Source organism: Eurosta solidaginis, chromosome 3, assembly GCF_040869045.1.
Source record: "Eurosta solidaginis isolate ZX-2024a chromosome 3, ASM4086904v1, whole genome shotgun sequence".
Lineage (NCBI taxonomy): Eukaryota > Metazoa > Arthropoda > Insecta > Diptera > Tephritidae > Eurosta > Eurosta solidaginis.
The window spans coordinates 223,090,418-223,110,481 of record NC_090321.1 but is presented as its reverse complement, the minus strand read 5'-3'; positions in this window follow the sequence as shown (position 1 = coordinate 223,110,481).

The following is a 20,064-nucleotide window of genomic DNA, read 5'->3' as shown; positions in this document are numbered from 1 at the left end:
CGGCACACCCAGGCCTTTATAGGCCCGTTGCGAAACCACACAGATTTGTACCTACTATACTATTCAAACCAGTTCGTTGAGTTTGTGAAGCTAACTAAGCGTCGTGTATTGACCTCAGCTATATCAGTCAGATCTACGAGAAACCTTTTGCCCATAAGGCGTTGCCTTCTTCTACCGAGCGCTGGACATTCGAAGAGTAGATGCCTATCAGTTTCAGGCGCCAATCCTTTCCGCATGTGGTCCAATACAAACGTGACCAGTGAGATGACCCAAAACTAAGGAAAGATCTCTCTTACGGGTGGTGAGAAGCTCACGCGATCTCTTCTCATTACATTCCGGCCATATGAGTTTTTCCGTGTGGCATCTATCATGACGCTTCCATCTGGCTCCCGCTTCCATCAGTGAAGCCTCCTTTATATACGGATAAAGCATCTCCATAAACATATCGAACTTATGGAGTACTTGGTAGGTAAGTAGGTAGGTAGGTGAAATGGTTGCGACCCTGGTCGCCCAAGTAGCTATTTAAAGCCGTTTTGATACAATGTAGCTCGTCTAAAAACCTACGGAATGTTACGGTCAATGTATTACAACCAGCCAGAGTTGTTGATAAAATTAAGAATATTCGGGATTGCTATTATAGATAATCCTCTGAGGTCTTTTAGAAACGGGGTTCCAAGGAACCTTAGTAGGGCTCTAGTTAGAGCCGGGCATTTACACATAAAGTGTTCTAGTGTCTCCCTGGCATTTGGATCTTTGCAGCTTCTGCAGTAGTCGTTATACGGAATGCCCATCTTTTCCGCATGCGTACCTACTGCCCAATGATCGGTGCATACTGCTATCAGTTTGCGTGTGTTAGCCCTGGATTTGTTCAGAAGACTTCTCGTCCTCTTTCCATCATATTTTGGCCAAATGGATTTTGATATTGCACAGGTGGTGATGTTATTCAACTTTGTTTGTGCTTTCTTCAAGTAGAAGCTTTGGATATTCCCCTTGGCTACTGCTAAGGGTATGCCTACCTCGACACTGGTTATTTCCTCGTTCATCTGCAATGGGCCCCTGCGTGCTAGCTCGTCGGTCTTCTCGTTACCCTCTATCCCTCTATGACCCGGGACCCAGATAAGGCGTAGTTCTAGATTGGTGGATAACTGGCATATAAGTCGCCTACAAGCCCACACTAATTTTGAGTTAATGTGTGGTGAGGAAAGCGCTTTTATCGCTGCTTGGCTATCCGACAGGATGCAAATTTTACCAGCTATATTCAAGCCCTCCAGTGATTTGCAGGCTTGCCAAATAGCGAGGATTTCTTCTTGACACACGCTGCAGTGCGATGGCAGTCTGAGTGATGCAGACAAATCTAGGGACTCAGAGAAGACTCCGGCCCCGACCGATTCCATCTTGGAGCCGTCAGTGTAGATTTAGATATCGTCGACCCTTATGCCCAGGTTTCTCTTCCACTCGTTCCTACTTGGGATAGCGGTATTACAACCGTACTCAAACTTCAGTTTGCGAGGATAGTAATCTGTCTCGGTACTAAATGTACCATCCGGAAGTTTCTTTAGGATACTGCTATGCCCTTGATGAGTATCCTTCCAACACCCAGACTCCCTGAGTCTCAGTGCGGTTTGTGACGATGTACAAAGTGTATGCAAGTCGATCGGAAGCAGGTGCAAAATGGGGTCTAAAGCAGCTGTGGGGCATGTGCGTCCGGCCCCTATGTCACCAACGCACGCAGTGTGTTGGACTTTTTACAGGCTGGTGAGATTGTAGCTCTTACTTAAAGCTTCCCACCAGACTATGGAACGATAGGTAAGCACCGGTCACACCACCGCATCGTACATCCAAAGTACCATGCTTGGATTGAGTCCCCATTTCTTACCAAACATTTATTTGCAGGCATAGAAGGCGATGCTGGCCTTCCGTACCCGCTCCTCGATGCATACTTTCCAATTCAACTTGCAGTCAATTGTTAGTCCAAGATACTTGGTACTCGATGACAGGTTTAGTTGATGGCCGTTTAAGAATGGTAGTCTGAAGGCAGGTGGCTTGTACTTCCTCGTGAAGAGAAGCAGGTCCGTCTTGTCGGGATTTCACCTAAGGCCACATCCCTGTGCCTACCTGCTGAGTTTAGCCAAGGCCCTTTCAATGATTTCGCTCACTAAGGAGGGGAAAGGACCAGAGACCAATATCGCCATGTCGTCGGCATACCCCACGATCTTAACACTCCCTGCGTTAAATTTTCCTAGGATTTCATTTATGGTGATCATCCAAAGCAGAGGTGAAAGCACAACCCAAACCAAAACCTTGGAGAGTGTCCTTATCGCTACAACAACAACAACAGCAACAACTTCTACTGAGTTGGGAGAGGCAGGTGGAAGAAAACTTCTCCTCCTTTGGTGCTCCCAATTGGTTTGAATTATCGCGAAACACGTATATCTGGCGTGACTTTTTAAGAAGAGTGGTTAAGCGTTATGTATTATGTGAAATTAGACTCAAATCAGAGGACCATCGTTAGAAGAAAATTTTTTTTCGGAATGATGCATTCATTTCTGTTGCAGTTATGACTCCGAATGTATGCTGGGCGTATATAACAAAGTCAATTGTACTTCCCACGGCAAGAATTTCAATCTCAATTCAATCAATTCTAATCAATATTGCGCATAACATATATTTGCTTTGGGGTAAATTCATACACTTATGCTACTTAATTACAGTCTTGTTGACAATTAATTACATGATTGACTTGATCAAAATAAATTAAAGGGCGACTATCATGGATATTCTGTTCTATGTGTGTGACGAGCTGGACACACATTCGTTTGGTTCTAAACAATTGTGTATGAGGAAATATTTATGGGAAAATCCACTAAACTTTTAACTTTTATGTTCCCCGAATTTTTACTCTGTTCAGATGATTTTTAAGCACGTATGTTTATATGTAGCACTACTTACTTTTAGTTTATACTGTCGTTGCGACCAGGATACGATAGAAAGTGTTGACCAATTCCATCGCAGATCACGTGATCTGATGGTGATATCGCCCATGTAACAGTCATACATCAGATGAAGTATTGTAGGCGATATGTATTATTATTTTTATTGTTATTATTTTATTATTATTGCTATAATTATAGGACCTTGATGCACTTTGATCCTTATTGAGATTTATTTTGGCTTGAACGTTTAGCCGATTACTACATATTTATGTATCTATGACTCCTGCATGCTTTTTATCCCATATCACGATGCCACCTTGATGGGACAATCTCTGTCTTTAAAGAATGGTACATTTGCAGAAAATGTGAGCGCGAGTTTTATCCTGTAGCGATAGAGTTTTGTATCCTAGAGATTTTACGTACGGAGGTGATATCGTAAACTACAGTGTCCTTTATAGTACCCAGTGAGAGTTCGTAGGCATAAACAATTTGTCCTGCCTTTGCCTGTGGGCATTCAATCCAGTGTTTTCTCAACTGCTTTGTTGCCCATTACTTATGGGCGTGTGCCCTTTTGAGTCCACAGAAGGCCTCTAGAATGTAGCACTCTTTTTGGCTGAGAAGTCTGCTTGTTCAGTACTTTCATGCCCCTAATGCATGGCAACCCATTCTAACAAAACCTTGTTTTTGACTCCCAAATAATCAAATGCCTTCATCCACTAGCATAGAAGTAATTATGTAAGACTTCAGGGCGGAAGCGGCTGCTTAGTTTTCTAAAATAATGAGGATACTTTTCGATGAAAAGTAGTGAATAAGAATCCTTTTGTTACTTCCGCTTTTCCATCATCAAATTTAAATCCATCAGTGCACGAGCCCTTTGAGATAAGGTTGCATATAAATTCCCTCTTTCTAAGAGTTTTGTCAATAACATCCACCTCAAAATTCCATTAGTTTCTGAGCGTAAAGGTCATTGCTACACATAATTGCAATACAGGGTTTTCTATGGACCTTTTTATTACTTTCATATACTCTGTCGTTGTTTCCGCTTTTTAACTCATAGAAGATATTTTCAAGTCATGGTGCAGCAGGGGAGGCATTCCCACTAAGTGCATCAGCAGGGGACGTCCTTATCGCAAACTGGTCGAAGTAATTTGCTTAATTTTATTATTGCTGTCCGTCCCGTGGTCTTCGGCCACAAAAATCATGAAGTAGAGATGACTATTGGTTTCACCGCAGCATTGAATGTCATATACATTATTTCGGGAGATATCCGAAATGTTTCGCCTTAGAGTCGAGTGAAAGCGAAGAAAGTTTTTCTTACTTTGTTTAAGGTTTCAACTAAAACAGCATTCCACGTTAGAGTCTTGTCCAGTGTAACCCTCATGTATTTTGGATAGTTATCTGTCAAATAAGAGTGAGGGCTGTTAATTATGTAATGAATTTTCAGAGTATTGACAGTAGTTCGTTGTTGAAATTACCAAACAAAATCTGTTATTTTAACAAAGATAGCTTACTTACTTTATTGGCGCTTAACCGTCTAAACGGTTATGGCTGCCCAACAAGGCGCGCCAGTTGCTCCTTCGCTCCGCCAACCGGTGCTAATTGGTCACAACAAGGGTGTTTAAATCCAACTGGTCCTTCCATCGGAGTGGGGCCGCCCTCTTCGGCGGGTTCCGATAGAAACACTTTCTTGGCCGGAGCATCATCTTTCATTCGCATAACATGGCCTAGCCAGCGCAGCCACTGCGTTTTAATTCGCTGGAATATGTTGATGTCTGCGTATAGCTCGTACAGCTCATCATTAAATCTTCTTCGGTACTAACCATCGCCAACGCGTAGAGGTCCATAATCTTTCGAAGAACTTTTTCTCGAACACTCTCAAAGCCGCTTCATCTGCTGTTGTCATGGTCCATGCTTCTGCCACATATAACAGGACGAGTACGATAAGTGACTTGTAGATTATGATTTTCGTTCGCCGAGATAGGACTTTACTTTTCAATTGCTTACCTAGTCCAAAGTAGCATTTACTCGCAAGATTGATTTTTCGCTTCTTTTTCCAGTTTGGAGTAAGCAGAGCTAACAGCGCGTGTGCTTAGGCCGATGATATCAATGTCATCAGCATATGCCAGTAATTGCACGCTTTTATAGTATATTGCTCCAGTGCGGTTAAGTTCTGCAGCTAGTATAATTTTCTCCAGCATCAAATAAAAGAAATCGCACGATAGGGGGTCACCCTGTCTGAAACCTCGTTTAGTTTCGAATGGCTCGGAGAGGTCCTTCCCAATTCTGACTGAGCTGATGGTGTTGCTCAACGTCATTTTGCACAGCCGTATAAGTTTTGCGGGGAAACCAAATTCAGACTTATCGGCATATAGGCAGCTCCTTTTCGTGCTATCGAAGGCGGCTTTAAAGTCGACGAAGAGGTAATGTGTGTCGATTCTTTTTCACGGGTTTTTTCCAAGATTTAGCGCACTGTGAAAATGTGGTCGATGGTATATTTACCAGGTCTGAAGCCGCACGGATAAGGTCCAATCCGCTGGTTCACGGTGGGCTTCAATCTTTCGCACAATACCCTTGAAAGGACCTTATATGCGATATTGAGAAGGCTGATTCCACGATAGTGGGTGCATTTTGCAGTATTCTCCTTCTTGGGGACTGGGCAAAGGACACTTAATTTCCAGCCGTCGGGCATGCAATCTTCCGCCCATATTTTGCTAAGAAGCTGCTGCATGCGCCTTACCAACTTCTCGCCGCCGTACTTGAATAGCTCCGCAGGCAATCCATCAGCGCACACGGCCTTGTTGTTTTCCAATCTGATTATTGCTATTCTAACTTCATCATAATCGGGCGGGGGATATATATTCCATCATCATCGATTGCGGGATCGGGTTCTTCATCTCTGCGCGGTGAATTGCTGTCTCCATTTAGAAGAACAGGGAAGTGTTCCCTCCATAATCTAAATACTCTCTGGACATCAGTTACAAGGTCGCTTTCGTTCCTACAGGAGTTTGCCCCGGTCTTAAGACCTTCCGTCTGTCGCCGTATTTTTTGGTAAAATTTTCGGGCGTTATTCCTGGTGGCTAGCAGCTCAAGTTCCTCGCACTCACGCCTTTCTGCTTCTGCTTTTTGCTTCCTGAAAAGGCGTCTCGCTTCCTTTTTCAACTCACGATAGCGTTCACACACTCCTGTTGTCGCGCTCACGTTTAACGTAGCCCTGTAGGCAGCGTCTTTTCTTTCGGTTGCAACGCGGCATTCTTCATCGTACCAGTTGTTTTTTCATGGCCTCCTGTATTCCTTCAGGATGAGTTGTGCTCTCAGAGAGCTGGTGTGAGAGTCGAGTTGCGAAATCATTGGCAGTCTGTTGTGATTGAAGCTTTTCGACGTCTAGCTTTCCTTGTGTTTTTTGTTCCTTGGTTTTAGCCGCGTTGAGGTGGGTGCGTATTTTGGCTGCAACGAGATAATGATCCGAGTCAATGTTAGGTCCTCTGATCGTGCGCACATCTAAAACGATGCAGGCATGCCGTCCGTCTATCACAACGTGATCGATCTGATTGCGAGTATTTCGATCAGGAGACAGCCATGTAGCTTAATGTATCGTTTTATGCATGAACCTCGTGCTGGATATGATCATGTTTCGAGCACCGGCAAAGTCAATCAGCCTCAGTCCGTTGGGAGAAATTTCATTGTGTAGGCTGAACTTTCCGACTGTAGGGCCAAAACACCTTCTTTGCCCACCCTGGCGTTAAAGTCACCAAACATGACTTTTATATCATGACGAGGGCAGCGCTCTATGTGCGTTCTAATTGTTCATAGAAAGTGTCTTTCACCTCATCGTCTTTCTCCTCTGTCGGCGCATGGGCGCAGATGAACGATATATTAAAAAATTTTGCTTTTATTCGGATAGCGGCGAGACGCTCGTCCATACGCGTGAACGCCAGAACTTGGCGACAAAGTCTCTCTCCCACCACGAATCCGACGCCGAAACTGCGCTTATCCATATGGCCACTCCAATAGATGTCACAATTTTTGATCTTCTTTCTTCCTTGCTTCGTCCAACAGATTTCTTGAATGGCGGTGATGTCAGATTTTGCTTTGACGAGGACATCAACCAGCCGGCATCTGCACCAATCCCATTCAGGGAGCGGACGTTCCAGGTGCATGCCCTCAATTAATTGTCCTTCAAACGTTTGCCATGGTCGTCATCAATAGAGAGTGTATTTATCCGGGGATTGTTGTTATATTTCATTGGAGTATGGTTTTACGTGGCGGGTCCCAAGCCCAGCGCACAACCCGCTCAGCGGGGTGAAAATATTACTTGGCACGTTTATATAGCGAGCCGCTTGCTCCAAGAAAGACGCCCGCTAGCAGTCGCACCTAGAGGCATACAAACGCTGCCGATGAGATCTTCCCCGGCTAGCCCTTAAACCGATTATGTCAGAGTGGCCTAGCCAGGTTGTCGCCTTCTCACATTAGCTCACGGCTCAGCGGATGTTTTTTTGCGGCTACCCAGAGGATACTTGGCCGCAAGCGACCGCCAGTAGTGAGCTGCTTGAACCGCATGCAAGAGAATCGCTCTGGCCATTCCCAGGTGAATGGCGGTCAGAAGCTTTCTCCACTTTCGTGGACTTCTACACACGGCTCCACCCTCCAACAACAAAGATAATACCTTGAAATATAAAGTTTCTTTTTTGTTGAAATGACTTAACAAAATTTTTTTCCTTAACAAAAACGTCTGTTTAACTCACCATAATGCGATCAATTTTACCAAATGTGTGTTAATTCAAGAACAAAAAAACCCGATTCGTTGATTTTACTTTGATTTGTTTTAGTGTAATGAGCCCACTTTATTAAATGGTTACTTAAACCTTATATAAGTTCACTCACCCTACTCTTCATATATTTTGAATGTCATCAATTGCTTTTATTGATTATTTCCCATATCAATACAAACAAACAAAAATATCTTTATCAAAACAATTATACATTCATTTGACTTCGAGTCTTATGTCTCAAGGACATTTGTTTGTTTCACTTGCGTGCTGTTTATACCAGGGGCGGAAACTGTTATTCCTTTTATAATATATTTCCTTGCAAAACTATTATTTTTGGACTTTTAATATATTTGGATCAAGATAAAAATTATTTTCCGATTTTTATTATCTGAGACCGAAAGAACTAGTTAAATTCGGACTTTTAAAAATAAAAGGACTTTCCGTTTCTTTGTTACAAGCCGAACTTTTATTTTGGCCTTAAAAAATAAAAGTCCGGATTTAACTATTATTTCCGGACTTTTATTTTTAAAAGTCCGAGTTTAACTAGTTCTAAATAGAAAAAATAAAAAAACGTAAGGCGCTATAATCTCCGAAGAGATCTAAGGCCGAGCATCTCTTCCAATTTTCGTCGTGTTCCTCTTGATTTTGCCTGCAAATTGGCCGGACGGGACCTACATGTTTTATGCCGACTCCGAACAGCATCTGCAAGGCAGTTGAGTTTTCACTGAGAGCTTTTCGTGGCAGAAATACATTCGGAGCGCTTGCCAAACACTGCCGAGGGGCGACCGCGCTTAGAAAAAATTTCTTCTAATTAAAAAAACCTTATTTCTAAAATTTTGATGTTGCTTTGCCGGGGTGTGAACCCAGGGCATACGGTGTGGTAGGCGGAGCGCGCTACCATCACACCGCGGTGGCCGCCTTAACTCGTTCTACCGGACTAAAAAAATAAAAATACAGATTTTACTTTTATATGTGGATTTTTATGGAAAAGGTTCGAAAAATAAAAAGAATGCACGATTCGAGATGGTATTGCTATAGGGATACCTGGGATCTCAAACATTTCACCAAGGACAATTTTTTGACTAGGACTTTTTCAGCTCCGAAAAAAAAAATTATTATTTTCCGTCCCTGGTTTAAACACAGGAATTGCGTGAAAGTTCTGTATACATAAGTGTTTGCATAAGTATTTACCTATGTAAGTATTTATGCATATTGTGACGAATATTAGCAGCACTAAGGGATACTATCATCCCTAAACTGATACTGAGCAGTGACTTGTATGCACATAACCAAATTAATCATTATGTCTACACATATGTCCATACAAGCTTCGGAGAGCAACGCACAAACACATGCATATATCTGAGATACTCCTAGAAGTAGGCACTTATTTGTGCAAGTATCATTCACATATAAACGCTCATATGAGAAGCTATACACGTGCACCTGTGTTATAATTTTATAGCTGGTAACTAAGTAAATTCTGGAAACGCCTAGGAGAATGGAACGAGGAAATCGAAGAGTATAAAAGAGCGCAATCTTAGTCAGGGCATTTTTTAAGAATTTTTCACTAGGTGGCCAAAAGAAAAATATCTCCTCGAACACCCACTACTCTAACGACATACATGCGCGAGTCTGAAAACATTATATGTTGACTCAGAACCTAGTGTAGTGTAAGAGAAACGCGTAGAACGGGAACCAGTTGAAACGAAGAAGGATGAAAAGAGAAAGTCTTCCGAGTCTTTTTTATAGGAGATTTTATGAAATTTATACACGTGAACGAGGAAGATTGGTTTGGAGCAACTACTGTACCCTGCTAGACATGACGACCATACCGGTCAGCTTTTGAATATTGCCATTAAGAAAATGATGGTAAATCATGATGTAAATAGCAGCCATGCCAGTCAGTTGATTAATCAATTGACTAGCAGGTGTCTAGCAGGGTATTGTATCGTAATGCTGTGGCAACCGTGGTTGCGACTCACTCATACCAAAACATTTGCAATAAAACAAGTAATCCCAGGAATAGTTATTTTTCATACACAACTTATTATATACTTGCCCAAAAATTTTTTATTATATGCTGACAAAAATCCTCGAGCACGTGCAGAATTTATATATGTCACGGAAGTCGTGAGTACCTATGTTCTTTTCCATATAAATCCTCATTGACAGTATATTTGATGAACTATCATTCATTCGTTGATAAATTTCTTCGATTAGCACCAAAAAACTTCATTATAATTAGCAAGTTACATATTTTTTGACATTTTGGGGAAATCTTGTATGGTCAGAAAATTTCTGACATTATTTCAGTTAGGTGTTGTTCACACATTTTCGAAATTTAGTTGTGGCCAGATTATGATTACTACGTGGCCACGGCGGACTACTACGTGGCCATTTGGCCACGTTCGTATTACTTAAAAAATGCCCTGATCTTAGTAGTCATTAATTCAGTTTGATTTAAGCACGCCATCTGTCAAGAAGTAGTAGTATTATTGTGAAATACTTGAATAAAGGCCATTTTGCATTATTGAATAGTGGAGTTATTTATTTAACAGTTTAGTGATTCGAACGTTAGTAGAAAGTTGAAAATAAGCGGAATTACACTAAATTCGTTACAATATGTACATAAGTGTTCTGTAAGTAGCCTAAGTGCCATTTTGTGGGCTGACACTTCAAATGTAGGCAAGATCTCAAAAACAAGATTACATAGAATAAAATGCCTTTAGTTGAAGTAGTGGTGGCGGGAGCCATATTGAAATTAAGCTTACATATTTGTTTGAATGTTTTCTTGTTGGGCCAAGTTTATAATTAACTGTTTACTTTCTTCGAGCAAAGCTGAGCTTTCTCGTTTCTTTCCTGTGAGTTTCAATGCTCTACCGTCTTCTTCGGGAAGTCTCATATTTGTGTTTTTATGAAAACGAATTTCTTTTTTAAATTAAGTTATTAAACTCACTGAGAAAAACGTGAGAGCGTCGAAATGCTTTGCAATATTGCATTGTAATATTTCTTCTATCAAATGTAGTCAATGACACGCTCATTTTCTAAAAGTTAACAAAATTTTTATAAAGGTTTTTGTTCAAAAATTATACTTATACCAAAGTTTGTTAACATGGGCAGTTTTTTTTTCGAGATGCAACACTGTATAGCTACTGCGGTGAAATATCAGTATAATCGAGTTATATACAGCAAATATATAAAATTTTTTGTTGCCGTTAGACTTGAAAAAAAAAATATTAATAACAGATATTGTGGGCATAGTCGTCAACCGATTTTGTGAGTTCTCACAGAGAATTATCAAATTTCAACATTATATTTTGTCTTTCTTTTAATTTATGGCTCGTGAAACCTTTCTTATTTTTAATTTTTGTTTTTTATCATAAAGTTAATCCAATTGTCGGGTGTCATCACTTTATCGATCTTTGGCAATGAATTATCGCCTTTTTTCAATTTTGGAAGTATTGTTATGGATCGTGGTTGCCACTCGATTTCGATTATTTTCAAAAGGGTTTATTAAATAACAAGTTTAACTAAGATGTGAATTTTCATTACGATACCTTCACCGGATTTCAGCTACGGCTTAAAATTTTAAAACTTTCTTCTTCTTAGTATAGACAAACTTACACAATTTCGTCATAAACTCAATCCACATATAAAACTTCACCACTTTATCGCATTTTTTCTGATTTTCGAAATTTTGATATCAATTTCTTTAATAAGTGGGCATGGGCCAAAAGATTTTGTTAAATTTCGAAAATGATTCAATGGCAAAAATAATCATCAAGCCGAATTTCAACGTAATATCTTGTTTTACGGATTGAAAAAATTTAAAATTTGTCTCTTCTAAATGTGGGCGGCCCCACAACCATTTTCAAAGATATTTCCAGAATTTTATTTCCCAACATAAAATCAACGAACGTATAAAACTTAATCTTTTATCTGTCCTTGGTATGAAATTATAACATTTTTTTCTATTTTGAAATTTTCGATAGCGAAAAAGTTGGCGTATAGTTCGATTTCGCCCATTGTCAATGCCGATCCATTCTGAGGCCAGGCGAGCCAGTGTACCTAAAAAAACTCATAGTTTAAGTCGCTTAAAAATGCTCCCCCCCTAGACGGCTTAGTCATCTAGTTGTAATTCCATAGGAGCCGATCATCCGGCTCGAAGGAACAATGCTAAGCGTGGGGCAGTTAAGGGCGAGTAGTTTAATGTGAGTTATAAGGAAGTTATTTGATGTGCTTATAGGCGTATGAGTCGTGGCACAGTGGATGACGTACCCGACTCAGACGTTTGGGTTTGCGGGTTCAAAGCCCATTGCAACCAAGAATTTTTTAAATTTATAATTTTATAAATTATTATTTTAATGGACTGTATCTTATTTTCATTTAGTTTATGGTGTATTTAAAATACGGGACGATGCAAAGCATCGGTACACCTTTATTTATTTAATTTGGGGCGAGCATAGGGAACTCTGAGGTTTCGCTCTAATGAGCCATCTCATCTTCTATTTGAAGACCCCTTTAAAAATGTGATATGGAGGCGAGCACGGATTTCTGAGGTATTGGCACCCGATTTTCTACTATAAAAACCTCAATTTTAAATTAAAAACTAAAACTATGTCTTTAGAATATTTCATAAGCCGGATGAGAATTTCAGCGCTTATGAAAAAAACGAAAGAAAAAAACTCATAGTTTAAATCGCTTAAATATGCTCCCCCCCTAGACGGCTTAGTCATCTAGTTGTAATTCCATAGGAGCCGGTCATCCGGCTCGAAGGACCATAGCTAAGCGTGGGGCAGTTGAGGGCGAGCAGATTAATCTGAGTTATAAGGGAGTAATTTGATGTGATTTTAGGCGTATGAGTCGTGATACAGTGGATGACGTACCCGACTCAAACGCTTGGGGTTGCGGATTAAAAGCCCACTGTAACTAAGCATTTTTTAAATTTATAATTTTATAAATTATTATTTTAATGGACTGTATTTTATTTTCATTTATTTTATGGTGTATTTAAAACACGGGACGATGCAAAGCATCTGTACAACTTTATGTATTTAGTTTATGGTGTATTTAAAACACGGGACGATGGAAAGCATCGGTACACCTTTATTTATCTAATTTGGGGCGAGCATAGGGAACACTGAGGTTTCGCTCTAATGAGCCACCTCATCTTCTATTTGAAGACCCCTTTCAAAATGTGATGTGGAGGCGAGCACTGGGCTCTGAGGTATTGGCACCCCATCTTCTACTCGAAGAACCTCTATGTATTTAATTTGGGGCGAGCATAGGGAACTCTGAGGTTTCACTCTAATGAGCCACCTCATCTTCTATTTGAAGACCCTTTCAAAATGTGATGTGGAGGCGAGCACTGGGCTCTGAGGTATTGGCACCCCATCTTCTATTCGAAAAACCTCTATGTATTTAATTTGGGGCAAGCATAGGGAACTCTGAGGTTTTGCTCTAATGACCCACCTCATCTTCTATTTGAACACCCCTTTAAAAATGTGATATAGAGGCGAGCACGGGGCTCTGAGGTATTGGCACCCTATTTTCTACTATAAAAACCTCAATTTTAAATTAAAAACTAAAACTATGTCTTTAGAATATTTCATAAGCCGGATGAGAATTTCAGCGCTTATGAAACAAACGAAAGAAAAAAACTCATAGTTTAAGTCCCTTAAGCATGCTCCCCCCTTGACGGCTTAGTCGTTTAGTTGTAATTCTATAGGAGCTGGTCATCCGGCTCGAAGGACCATAGCTAAGTGTGGGGCAGTTGAGGGCGAGCAGTTTAATGTGAGTTATAAGGGAGTAATTTGATGTGCTTGTAGGCGTATGAGTCGTGACACAGTGGATGACGTACCCGACTCAAACGCTTGGGGTTGTGGATTAAAAGCCCACTGCAACCAAGCATTTTTTAAATTTGTAATTTTATAAATTATTATTTTAATGGACTCTATTTTATTTTCATTTAGTTTCTGGTGTATTTAAAACACGGGACGATGCAAAGCATAGGTACGCTTTTATTTATTTAACTTGGGGCGTGCATAAGGAACTCTGAGGTTTCGCTCTAATGAGCCACCTCATCTTCTATTTTAAGACCCCTTTAAAAATGTCATGTGGAGGCGAGCACGGGGCTCCGAGGTATTGGCACCCCATTTTCTACTAGAAAAACCTCTCTTTATTTATTTAATTTGGGGCGAGCATAGGAAACTCTGAGGTTTCGCCCTAATCAGCCACCTCATCTTCTATTTGAAGACCCCTTTCAAAATGTGATGTGGAGGCGAGCATTGGGCCCTGAGGTATTGGCACCCCATCTTCTACTCGAAGAACCTCTATGTATTTAATTTGGGGCGAGCATAGGGAACTCTGAGGTTTCTCTCTAATGAGCCCCCTTTTCTTCTATTTGAAGACTCCTTTCAAAATGTGATGTGGAGGCGAGCACGGAGCTCTGTGGTATTGGCACCCCATTTTCTACTAGAAAAACCTCAATTTTAAATTAAAAACTAAAACTATGTCTTTAGAATATTTCATAAGCCGGATGAGAATTTCAGCGCTTATGAAACAAACAAAAGAAAAAAACTCATAGTTTAAGTCGCTTAAACAGTAAAGATATAACAATTTTTGCTCAAGTTATCCTAAAAACAAACGGACGAACGGGCGGAGGGTCATGCCTCAATCAAAATCTTTTGCGATGCTGACAACTTTGATTTAAGAAAGTTTATATCTAACTCTTTATGCCCTCACGTACTACCAAGGTGCAAACATCTTTATAATACCCTTGTAAGCATGTACGCGGCGGGTATAAAAAAACCAACATCAAATACATTTGCTTGAATCAAAAAACTAAATTAACAAGTGTTATAGACTCTGTGGGCAATACGAAGTAAGCTAAGTACCTCGCTGGTTGTTTTTTCGGGTCATACTATTTGTAGTGCACTTACGGCAGTAGAAATTTGTATAAAACTTCATCGATTAAACATGTGCAGTACAGTCGGAAAGTATTAGAACAAGATAAACAAGTAAGGAAGGCTAAGTTCGGGTGTAACCCAACATTACATACTCAGTTGAGAGTTATGGAGACAAAATAAGGGAAAATCACCATGTAGGAAAATGAACCCAATATATGTTTGTATGAAATGCGTATCAAATGGCAGGTATTAAAGAGTATTTTAAGAGGGAGTGGGCCATAGTTCTATAGGTGGACATCTTTTCGAGATACCGCCATAAAGTTGGACCAGGGCTGATTCTAGAATTTGTTTGTACGATATGGGTATCAAATGAAAGGTGTTAATGAGTATTTTAAAGGGAGTGGGGCTTAGTTCTATAGGTGGAAGCCTTTTCGAGACACGTTATAAAGGTGGACCAGGGGTGACTCTAGAATTAATTTGTACGATATGGATACCAAATAAAAGGTGTTAATGAGTATTTTAAAAGTGGATGGGCCTTAGTTCTTTGGGTGGACGCCTTTTCGAGATATCGCCATAAAGGTGGACCAGGGGTGACTCTAGAATTTGTTTGTACGATATGGGTATCAAATGGAAGGTGTTAATGAGTATTTTAAAAGGGAGTGGGCCTTAGTTCTACAGGTGGACGCCTTTTCGGGATATCGTTATAAAGGTGGACCAGGGGTGACTCCAGAATTAGTTTGTACGATATGGTTACCAAATAAAAGGTGTTAATAAGTATTTTAAAAGAGAGTGGGCCTTAGTTCTATTGGTGGACGCCTTTTCGAGATATCGCCATAAAGGTGGACCAGAGGTGACTTTAGAATTTTTTACGATATGGGTATCAAATGAAAGGTGTTAACGAGTATTTTAAAAGGGAGTGGGCCTTAGTTCTATAGGTGGACGCCTTTTTGATATATCGCCATAAAGGTGGACCAGGGGTGACTTTATAATGTGTTTTTACAATATGGGTGTCAAATTAAAGGTATCAATAAGAATTTTAAAAGGGAGTGATGGTATTTGTATATGTGAAGGCGTTTTCGGGATATCGACCAAAATGTGGACCAGGGTGACCCAGAACATCATCTGTCGGGTACCGCTAATTTATTTATATATGTAATACCACGAACAATATTCCTGCCATGATTCCAAGGGCGTTTGATTTCGCCCTGCAAAACCTTTTAATTTTCTTCTACTTAATATGGTAGGTGTCACACCTGTTTTACAAAGTTTTTTTCTAAAGTTATATTTTGCGTCAATAAACCAATCCAATTACCATGTTTCAACCCTGTTTTCGTATTTGGTATAGAATTATGGCACTTTTTTAATTTTTCGTAATTTTCGATATCGAAAAAGTGGGCGTGGTCATAGGCAGATTTCTGCCATTTTTTATACCAATAGAAAGTGAGTTAAGGTAATTATGTGAACTGAGTTTAGTAAAGATATATCGATTTTTGCTCAAGTTATCGTGTTAATGGACGAGCAGAACCGATTTCGTCCTTTTTCACAGAAAACAGTTATCGTCCTAGAATCTAAGCCGCTACCAAATTTCACAAGGATTGGTAAATTGTTGTTCGACTTATGGCATTAAACGTATCCTAGAGAAATCAAATGAAAAAGGGCGGAGCCACGCCCATTTTGAAATTTTCTTTTATTTTTGTATTTTGTTGCACCATATCATTACTGGAGTTGAATGTTGACATAATTTACTTATATACTGTAAAGATATTAAATTTTTTGTAAAAATTTCACTTTAAAAAAATTTTTTTTTAAAGTGGGCATGGTCGTTCTCTGATTTTGCTAATTTTTATTAAGCATACATATAGTAATAGGAGTAACGTTCTTGCCAAATTGCATCATGATATCTTCAACGACTGCGATATTACAGCTTGCAAAACTTCTAACTTACCTTCTTTTAAAAGTGGGCGGTGCCACGCCCGTTGTCCAAAATTTTACTTACTTTCGATTCTGCGTCATAAGTTCAACCCACCTACCAAGTTTCATCGCTTTATCCCTCTTTGCTAATGAATTATCGCAACTTTTCGATTTTTCGAAATTTTCGATATCGAAAAAGTGGGAGTGGTTATTGTCCGATATCGTTCATTATAAATAGCGATCTGAGATGAGCGCCCAGGAACCTACATACCAAATTTCGTCAAGATATTTCAAAATTTAATCAAGTTATCGTGTTAACGGGCAGACGGACGGACGGACGGACATGGCTTAATCAATTTTTTTTTCGATACTATATCTATCTCGATTCCTTTATACCAGTACAACCAACCGTTATCCAATCAAAGTTAATATACTCTGTGAGCTCTGCTCAACTGAGTATAAAAATCAACGAGTAATTTGTCGCAAATATATCCGTAACATAAGAAAATACGGACACCAGTGCGTATACGCAACATTTATTTTTAGTATTTGGTATTAAAAACCCTGCAAAAAATGCATATATGTGAATAAAAGTTCTATTACATTCAGGGCAACAAAATCTCAAATAAAAACTATAAACCTGCAGTGGAATTCACTAACTTTTTTAACCGCATTTGCCATCGCTTTATTTACGAATCGATAATTATAACGATCTCGTTATTCAGTAACTATTTTGTATTGATATTTGTTTATCGACGATCAGCTGTGTTGTTAAATAAACGGCAAGTAAAAATCACGATCACGAAATTAATATTTCCTGCAATTTTAGTTAAAAAAGAAAATCGGAACTTTAATTAAATACTTTCAAACACGAAAAGCTGTTTTATAAATGATATAGCATTTGAGTACTTGGCGTACGTTTTATCACAAGATGAAGTGTTACTAAGTCCATCGCCAGTGCACAGACACCTCCTTAGAGCAGTAGTTAACCCATTCCAGTTGAAAGGAACTGAGTTTCGAATGCTGTACCGACTAACCCCAGACTTGGCTCATGATATTATTTCTCATCATGATGGTCAAGGGTGAAGGGTACAAGAATAACTGAGATATCAACGGAGAAAAAAAAAAGAAATTAATACCGCATTTACTTACCTTTTGTTAAAATATGTAAAAACTTGCACAATAATGACTTTTAGTTAGTATACGGAATTTATTTATTTTTGGCATTTCTTTTATGCTTTTCGAATTTTTTATATTTTGTTAAGCTGTGCTTCCACCTTTCTACTATTAAAACAAAATTTAAATGTCATTTTTTTTCGAGTCGTTAAAACTAATTTAGTGAATAGTACAATCAAAAAGGCAAGCGACAAAATTGTTAATTAAAATCTCTACAAATCGCATCGTTATAAGTTAGTGAATTCCACTACTGATATGAAATTTATAAAAATAATAGAAAATGGCTTCATTTCAACTTTTTACATTATAAAAAAAGCTTCCAGTTTTACAAAGCTGCTACTTTTTCGATATCTTTAAAAATTGTTCAACATTCCATAGCAAATCAAATTTTTTTTATAACTTTCATGAAAATGAAATGGTATATTAAGTTTGTTGCGAATCTCAAAATTGCAAGTCCTTAAAGGAAAACATATAGACCCACCAATAAGTATACCGAAATTATGAGGATGAAGAGCTGAGTTGTCCGTTTGTCTGTTTGTATGCAACTAGTCCCTCAATTTTTGAGATATCTTGACAAAATTTCGTGAGCGGACATATTTAGATGTTGGATTTGACATTTGTCGGAACCGGCTAGATCGGAAGGGTATAGCATATATGGTATATTTCTGTCATATCCTCCTCAATTTTTAGATTGAAGTCTCAAATTTCACCATATGCTTCCATAGATAGAACATATTGTTGCCTGAAAGATTTGTATAGATATTGATACTTCGTAATTTCTGCCCCATTTTAACAGCTAGAACCTTCAAATTTCACCATGTGCTTAGGAAAGCCGTAATAAATAAATACATTATTACATTATTGTTGTCTGAAAACTTTGAAGAGATCGGTCGTAAATATAGCATATGTCCCCTGCAACCGATTGTTCAGGTAAGAAACTTTTTGCAATTTCTATACCAATTTAACAGCTAGAAGCTTCAAATTTGTTTGAAACAAGTAAAGGTGTCTAAGTTCGGGTGTAACCGAACATTACATATTCAGCGTGAGCTTCAATTGTATATTTCATTTCAGATAAATTACTTTTCTTCATAACACGAGGCGCCGCCCATTTAAAAAAAATGTCTCCCCGTTTTCTCTTACAATAAAACTTGATAAGTGAAATATCATAGATTTAAAACTATTTTTTGCTAAGCTATAACTTATTATTCTAGTCTACGACCCTTTTAAACTTGTTTTATATCTAAGTTGCCGTGGTCTTTAACCGATCTCGTTCATTATTACTAGAAATATTTTCTGCTATAAGGAAAATACGTGTACACAATTTCATTACGATCCGTTAATTTTTCTTCGAGTTATGGCTCCCGAAACATGGAAAATTGCTTAGTCATAAAAGGGACGGTGCCCCGCCCATTTTTTTAAATTTAAAGTTTATTTACTGTTATAAATCCCCTTGGAAAATGAAATACCATTAATATAAATCTCTTTTTTGCAAAGATGTAGCTTACTTTACTCTATCACGACCTTTTAAAAATCTTTTATATAAAAGTGGGCGTTGTCCTTAACCGATTTCGCTAGTTTTTCTTCGAAGCCGAATTTTGTTACGATATGTTTAAGGATTTTTGATTTATGATTAACAATATTTGTAAAATTGTTTTCATCACAAGTGGGCGGTGCCACACCCATTTTAAACATTTTTTTCAAATATTTATCAAGAGACTCAATATAAGTCCACATGTCAAATTTCAACATTCTAGGTGTACGTGCTAAAAGAGAACAAAAAAAATTTTCCCATAAATCATTCACCATCCAAGTACAAGATAAGTTGATTGGAATTTGGGAAAAACGTGGTATGGAAATAATGCTGAAAAAAAGTGTATTTAATAAATTGAATAAATTGCTTGACAAGTATCAAGAGCAAATCAAGAGAAGAAATAACACCCAACAATTTACAGAGTATGTAAAATCTCTGGAAACAATTTTTTACATTGGAACATGTAAACGCGATTTGAAGGCAGCTCCATGTGCACGCGGCTGGGTTACCGAACACCTCAAAGAGTTCCCGCACGATCAACATAATCAGAGAAGACTAACAATGGATGCATTTATGATGGAAACTGAAGAGCAAGGAGCAACGTCTATGTCATCAATGCCAACATACCAAGATCCCGATGATTCAATATACGCACCGCAACCGGTTCAAGAAGATATGGATAGAAGCACAAGTTCACTATACACAGAAATATACGATTGTTTTAACTTTGCCTCGTTATGTGACAGATTTGGTATGCCTGATAGAAGAAGTGCTTGGCAAACGGTTAGATGATACCAATTTGTTAGCGTTTTCATTCGATGGCACAAAAGATG